Source organism: Crassostrea angulata, chromosome 3, assembly GCF_025612915.1.
Source record: "Crassostrea angulata isolate pt1a10 chromosome 3, ASM2561291v2, whole genome shotgun sequence".
Lineage (NCBI taxonomy): Eukaryota > Metazoa > Mollusca > Bivalvia > Ostreida > Ostreidae > Magallana > Magallana angulata.
Window position 1 is genome coordinate 49,228,968 of NC_069113.1, and position 7,858 is coordinate 49,236,825.

At 34.4% G+C, this 7,858-nt stretch overlaps 1 long non-coding RNA gene across 3 annotated transcripts; it reads right to left on the minus strand.

The window, feature by feature from the left end:
* Nucleotides 1-727: 727 nt before the first annotated feature.
* On the minus strand, nucleotides 728-3,765 carry LOC128178341 (uncharacterized). Of its 3 annotated transcripts, none has more exons than XR_008242942.1 (5): nucleotides 3,468-3,765; nucleotides 3,244-3,292; nucleotides 3,047-3,129; nucleotides 956-1,218; nucleotides 728-867 (listed from the first exon to the last, which is right to left on the minus strand). It is a non-coding gene; the product is annotated as an uncharacterized LOC128178341 (long non-coding RNA). The 3 variants fall into 3 exon arrangements; XR_008242943.1 differs by having other exon boundaries at nucleotides 3,431-3,765; XR_008242941.1 differs by having other exon boundaries at nucleotides 3,244-3,765.
* Nucleotides 3,766-7,858: the final 4,093 nt, after the last annotated feature.

Consider the following 7,858-nt stretch of genomic DNA (forward strand, 5'->3'; position numbering starts at 1 on the left):
CACGTGCATTTTATTTTGGGAAATGGAAGAAAGAATTATTCTTATTTAACAAAGCTAGCTTCAAAAAATATAATACCTTCAATTTATTTTAGATTTTTTCAAAGCATTTCACATTTGAAAATTTAATAAAAAATAAGAAATATATACATTCCTGATAACAAACTATGGAGGGCCTCGGCAGGTTGGGAAGCAGCGAGGGTTTTCTTTAATTTTAATTCTAGTACTATGAAAATTTACTGGCATCGCAAATTTTATTGTGATTTGAAAATAGTTTGAATGGTGATGATTTTATAAATAGCAAATCAAGGCATTTTCAACATTTTTTAAATTAATTTTTTATTAATTAAATAGAGAAAATGAAAGTGGGTGTTGTAAACAATACCTAATACATAACAAACCTTATAACAAACCGTATTCAGGACATTCATATTGCACATGAAAAAAAAACATAGCAAGATTTGTAATGTACATTACACTCACACAATTAGTTAATACAATTCAAATCTTCCCAGACTGTTTCTGGTGACAACTTAATACTGTATATTAACAGGAAAAAGCAATAAAAGGTGCTGGAGACAATAAAAAATCACAAAATATTTCATGCACAAATTTTCTAGACTGAGTTCATTCTTAAAAAAATGTTTGCATAAATCCAGGTTAAGCCTCTCTCTCTCGGTGTAAGCCTCCCTGTGGGTGTTGCAAGCGTCCACCAATCAACTCTTGTCTCCCTCGTCCTCGTACAGTTTCCTGAAGCAGTCTCCAACTGGGAAGAAGTCCCAGCAGCACTGCTGGTAGAGCTCCCACACATTCGACTCCTGTCCTGTATACTCTGTGTCTGGCTTGTTGATCAAGTGCATCAGGAAAATCCTGCCATCACAACCACACCAGGTAAATACATGCAATCAACTCAAAACTTAGTTAAAACTGATCAATTTTATTCTAAAGGTGTACTTACATGTAATCTGCAAAATTATATTCTTTCATGACATGGGTTTCAAAACCATACTGCAGTACAGTACTTTATCGAAATATTTTTTTCCCAATTCCACAAATGAAACGCTTGGACTGTAAAACAGAATTTTAGATAACAAGGATTGGATTATTTGAAATGCAACAAAAACAAAATAAATCCACCATTTCATCCTGACTTAACCACCATGTCCTCCTTGACTTGTTCCAGTTGATCTCTCAATTCTCCAAAGGCACCAATGATCAAACCTGTCACAGAACACAGTGATGAGCGCTTTAGAAGACACTTAAAATCAGTAAAAAAAACCAACATTCACAGTCTGGAGACAGCCATATCACATATACACAGAGGCGGATCCAGCAATTTGGAAAAGGGGGGGGGGGGTTCCAATTGATGAAAATCAATAGGTGCAAAATTCATTATTTGTCAATAAACAAGGCCTTTAGAACGTTTTCCTTGCGTAAATTTGATAAATATTTATCTCGTCAATGTCTTTTTCATATCTATTTTAATATCAGAGTGAGCTGCATTATTGAGCGTTTTGGTTTTGGTAAGGAAGTTTTGCATAATTATTGGGCTTTAAAAACCCCAAGTATCCAGCAATGATAACGTGCGTCTATGCTTAACAGAAAGAAACACTAAGAAACAAAAAAAAAATAATTCAGACTTAATTACGACAACATATTATGAATTTTTTTGGTAATTTTTTTATGTCTTTGATGTTAAATTCTGAACTACTGTATCTATCAATTTTGATTTCTATCGATTGCTTTCTTAAATAAAGGTCTAAATGATAGGATATGACAAAAAATGGGGATAGCTTATCTGCTGAATAGATGGAATATGTGTAATGTGTATACATAAGCAATGTAGTAGTCCCAGGGAACTTGATGTGATCTCGGTCCCCATAAAGGGCGCGTCACATCATTCCGCAATAGTACAGATGCGATCATATTCATGAAAGTTTTGAAGAGTTGTGCATTTTTATAATGGGTTACATAATAACCCTTTACACGGCATTTTTGTAACATAATTTCCGACTCTTGAATAAAAAAAAACAAAAAAGGCTTTCTTTTGTGTTTCATGAGGGTATGAAGGTAGCTAGCATTCCAAAAAAATAGCATAAACCGCATAAACGGGTCATGTAATTTTCTGTGTATTTTTCGTATGGAACGAAGTAAAACTTTTCTATTATAATTACTTAAGTTAATTAACTAAACAATACATTGAAAGCAGCTTTTTAAACTACTAGTGAAACGAATGCGTGTACTCGTACTTGAACGTCGTTTTACTCGATGGCTTGTCAGTTCAAAACTGTATGAACTATAATCGATTTTTTAAAAAGAAATAGAGCAGAAAATACATTGGATATGTTATTATAAATCTGTGTTTTTAGCAATACTGCTTAAGTTTATGCAATTTTTTTTTATTTCCACTTGTTTACTTATGGAAGTGAACACTGGGTGCTGAAGGGGAGTACTTTTTTCGATAAAAAAAGATCATTAGGGTGTTTTCATATAAGAGATAAAAAAAGATCATTGGGGTTTTTTCATATAAGAAATACATGTAAATTACGGTATGTTGTAAGAAATTCTTTTAAAAAAAGCAATTTTAAAAGCATTTCTTTGAGATAATTACAGTATTTATATTATAGATGGGGAAAATTGCCTTTAAATAGGCATTACAAGTTTTCAAAAATCCCAGAGAAAAGGGGGGGGGGGTTCCGACCCCCGGAACCCCCCTTCTGGATCCGCCAATGTATACACACACAAAAACACCCTCTGGTAATTATAGAATCCTTATTAGTTAACATTTCATTTCCCACTAGATATGATTAACAGATGTTAACAAGTACTTTTCACATCTATCAAGTTTCAAATTAACATTAAATTTAATATGTGAAGTCAGACCGCTTTGATTGCCATTGCCAAATAGTAGTTCAGTTTTAAAAGCATCCAACTGAAGATAAAGCAGACCCTGGTTCAATTTTTGGTCTGGTACAAAATTTTTCCTGGCGAGTAACATATACCCCGGTAGTAATAATTAATAGTCTGAAATAGATAGTGGAAGACTCACCTTGAAAAATGGCCAGAAGGTGATGTCAAACAGGATCCTGTAGACCTCCGACGGACCGCCGTCCGCCGGCTCTATCTCATCACCTACACAACACAAACAACTTAGGCTTAACACAGATACCACACACACAGGTCTCATCACTGTTCTATGATCAACAAGTAAAACAAGTGCATTAACAATGAATAATGTGAACATACCAATTCCCCCTCCTGCCCTTACTCCAGTGTGCAAGTGATACACAAATCACTGAAATAGACAAAGTATTTTTGTAGGAATATGTATCATCAATGCTCGGAAACAGCTTGGAAGAATCACAAATAAAAAATTATTCTATTATGTATTAACAAAACTTGTCACCCTTCTACCAAATAATAGAAATCATACTATCAGCACATAATTTTGAACCAATGAATAGAAGTACTACGTATGGTCAGCATGTCATGGCACTTGTAGTCGACAGACCCGTCCTCCTCTTTGACGTAGAACTTGCGGAAGAAGTTGAAGGCTATCACTGTGTAGATATAGACCACTACACTGGTCAACATCACTGTCAGCACCAACTGTAACCAACACAGGTGTTATAACCAATATAACCACATAACAAGTATACACTAAAGTTGTTCCTTGACTTTTATGCTAAAATGCATCTACAACTTGTTCACAGTTTTGTCTAAGAACTTTAAAATGGTTTTAAAAAATATTTTAACTTTTATGAAGTGTTTAATACTGTCTTTATTCATGGTGACCGAAAATGGAAACAAACTAGAGCAGAGCTCGTGGCAAAGCCACGAGTAGGTCTTCCGTTGTTGCTACGAGATGAAAATTTATGTGATTTGGTGTCAAACGATTATAATGACTAATGACTAAAATTTCACTTCTGCTTTTGTTATAAAAACGTGCTGTGATTGAAAGCTTGTATAAAGACAGGAAGGAAATGTTTTAGGAAAACTATTTGTCGAACACAGTTTGTGTAATTGTTTTGAAAACTCTTTAAGGCCCTGTCACACAACGTTGCGTTCCCAGGGCGTGTTCACGGCGTTGTAAAATTCATGGAATCGCCGTAGGATTGCAAGGAAAATTCAGAAAGGCGTTCTTACAGAGCTCCCAACTACGTTTCCACAGAGTTCTACTTGGCGATTGACTGCCCTCTTGCTGGGTATCCGCCGAGCGCTCATGATGGGCTAGGAGTTTTTACCGCGCATCCACAGCGTGCTCTGCGCGCTGACTGCGTGCACATGCGCTGTTGGAGACTTTACGGCGCTGTCATGGCGACCTTACTCCACTTCTGCGGCGTGTTTATCGGAACGCAGAGCCACGGCGCGTACTTTGTGCATGTTCAAAGTGCGCGCCGTCGCATGGCGTTCTAAAATGTTCTAGGCTAGGATATCCCACCGCGGCGAACGAAGATGCCGTTGAGTTTTTACGGCGCTGTAAAAGACTCTAGTTTGTTTACCATGGCGTTTTACAATTCAATTTTTCAGGGTAGCATGGATTGTTATATATTACATGTACTCATTATTCATGTAAGGAAATGTACGTAAAAACGTGCATAAAAACACGTAACTTCTGTAACTAAATCTTTCTAATTTTTTGAAGAACTATGTGCAAGTTTGAATTTATATCGTGCAGTCAAAATTTGGGAAATAGCCAAAATTGATGGCATCTCTGAAAATTTATTCAGGGCTGATATTATTTGATAATACGAGTAGACTTGAACATTTAAAATAATAATCAGCTATCCAAGATCATCGGGAGAATGTATGCATAAGTTAGCGTCTAAATTTTACTCCTGATATACAGACACCGCTATTTAACGTAAAATTTAATAATATTATTTAAAGAAATGAATATTACTTTTCTCTACGATGCAATAGTATTCAAAATCCCTATTTTTAAGTCAGTTTTTTCTCCTTTATCGGATCAACAGTTATTCTCTCGGAGAAAGTTTACGTATGTATTTTAAAAAAAGAAAAGGGAGAAACTTCAATAAAAATAAGCGAAAAATAATGGTGTTACGGTTTTTATTTTCAGTTAATTTAATTAAATGTGACAAAGGCGCATATTCGGTCGGATTTTTGGTAACATGTACATGAAGTAAATTTGATGCAAGTTCCATGTTTGTTTTTTGTGGGTTTTTTTGTTTTTATTTTTTTTGCTTTTCTCTGCTTTCTCATAATGATATATCAAAAAACTACGTACATGTCACAAGCAATATTTGCCTTCTCTATTTATCTTGTATTTTAATAGATTGGGTAATCATTGTTGACCTTAAATTAGTATTCCACTGGCAGTAGCTAACCATGTAAGTAAATTAAGTTGCATGACATCCTCATACCACACAACTTCAATAAAACTTTTTTAAAAAAATCAATTTTCATATAATTAGCAATAAAGAAAATCTCCAAGAACACATGTCCATCTCACTGAAGTGTAACTTTGAGAAGCGCATATATTTTTTGGAGGCAGATATGTCGCTATATTATAGTCTGTAAGTCAAGTAAACTAGTCCTAACTTGCAATACTTTGATGATTTCTATGGCGACCACCTGCATAGCATAATGTAGTTGTATTTCATAACATCTTATCCCAAGAAAAAATTACATTTGACTTAAAACTTTTAATTATAATATATATTATTCTGTTCATAACTATATATAATAGAAGTTAAGCGTGTTCGACATGTTAATTTATTATGGCCACGTTCTCAGATTACGATCTCGCACCTTTAATGTGAAAATAAATGTCTTGTTGTTTGATAATTGACCACTTTGAAGAAAGCACCCTTCGAACTGTTGATTAATTACATAACAATTGATGATCTGCAGCCATAAATAAGCTGGGGCTATATATGTTCTGAGCTGTTTGCGCTGTTCAAAGTGACACAAGATTTTCGGTAGCACGTGGCGATTGAATTTACGCAATAAAGAAAGTTGAAATTTACAAAGAATGACCGAATAAAAAAACGGGTGGGAAAGAGAAACACGCTCAGAAGAAAATGTTACACATAAGAAGTCACTATCAAATGATTTTCGACAGATCTGGAATTTAAAAAAAAAAAAACACTTGACAGCGGGGCGGTGGGAGGGCAACACAGAAATAAGTTCGTTTTCACAGTGAAACTAACGACCATGTAGAAACACTACAGAAGTAATTAATATGTGACCGATAGAATCTAAACAAAACTTGTTTCAAAATCATGTTAATATTCTTTAAAATAATCACCGAATGCCTTAATTCAGGCATTCTTTTATCGTGTCAGCACCTACCGCAAACATGGCACTTTGATCATAATTTGATTTGATTTTTTAAATTACCTTGTACGCTGTGGTATAAATCAATGCTAAATCAACTGTACGAGTAAAATAAATGTATCTGTTCATATGAAACCAATATAATAGTTTAAAACATAATAAAAATGGTTGCGTTCGTACAAAATACCAAACATGCACGCGTGATAAGGTACATGTAGAGGTCACTTGCGCGGGATCTTCTCGGCCATGTGCGCGAATGATAAATGATCATTATTTAAAGGTTTTAATATTTGTGTTGTTGTTTTTTGTTGTTGATTGAAAACATTATTTGTACAGTTTTTAAAACATTTAAGACTTACAAACCAACCATTCCAATATGTCTCACGAGTATTTCCGATTTGGAGTAATATCGCTTTTATTAATTTTCAGAACGACTTTTTAATTTACTCTCCAATGTTTAATTTAACTAAATACAAAATGAACAAGCTTTTATAACATAAAATTAAAACAGTGTACAGTGTATTAACGGCTATATAAACTCAAACACGTTCATATTCATGTAAGTGTGCGGGTGCGAATATTGTGTATTAGATAACCGTTTACCGCTAGGTAGAGCAGCCGTGGATGATTTCCTCGGCCGCGGGCGAAGGATAGATTACATAAAGGTTTAACGCATACACACGCACAGCTCAGATCCTAGGAAGATTTGAAAAGTTTGCAATTCAATGACTAAATTCTATCAAATAGAAATTCTTTTTTTACTTAAAACCCACATTTGATATGTATGTCTGATATTGCATTAGATTGAGAATTGCATTGCTTTTATAAATTAACTGAACAATTTCTTAATTGACACCCTATCGTTTAATCCAATTGAAGAATAAACCTTTATGTGTAATCAAAACTGAAATAATTCTTCAGTTCGCAGCTAAATTAACTCATATATGAGAGACGCAACTCTCATGTATTACATAACCGCTGACTGCTAGGTAGTCCAGCCGCGACCATGGTGACCGATTTTCTCGACCGTGGGCGAGGGATAGCTTACGTAATAATACACATCTCTGATTCAAGGTGGGTTTTAAATGCATGCAGTATGATAACTAAAATGTAATGCATAGAATTTTTTTTAATAAGTATTTTGTGTTTTACTAGAAAAGACTGTTTTGTTTTTCGATTCTCGTCTTTAAGGATTGTGCACTATAAAAACTAAACAACAATGACTTTAACTTCTATTAAAAAAAGCATGTGTTCTAATTTTTTTCTCATGAATTAAAGCCTCCTGTATAAACCATCATACTTTCTGTGGTAACTTTTTGCCAGTTTTACGCGCAAAGACTTTCGTTAACTTGCCAAATGAAAGCAGGTACATGTTAACATGTAAAGCTTTTTACACTCATACTACACAAATCACTTACAAAATAACATTGTAACGACCTTTATGAGATCCCAACAAACAACTTTTCCAGCGACAGCAATATCGAAATCCTAACTGTTTTTGAGTTATTAAACAAAATCTTTTGAGGACTACTGGCCCTTAATTTAAGAGACCAGCCCTTTT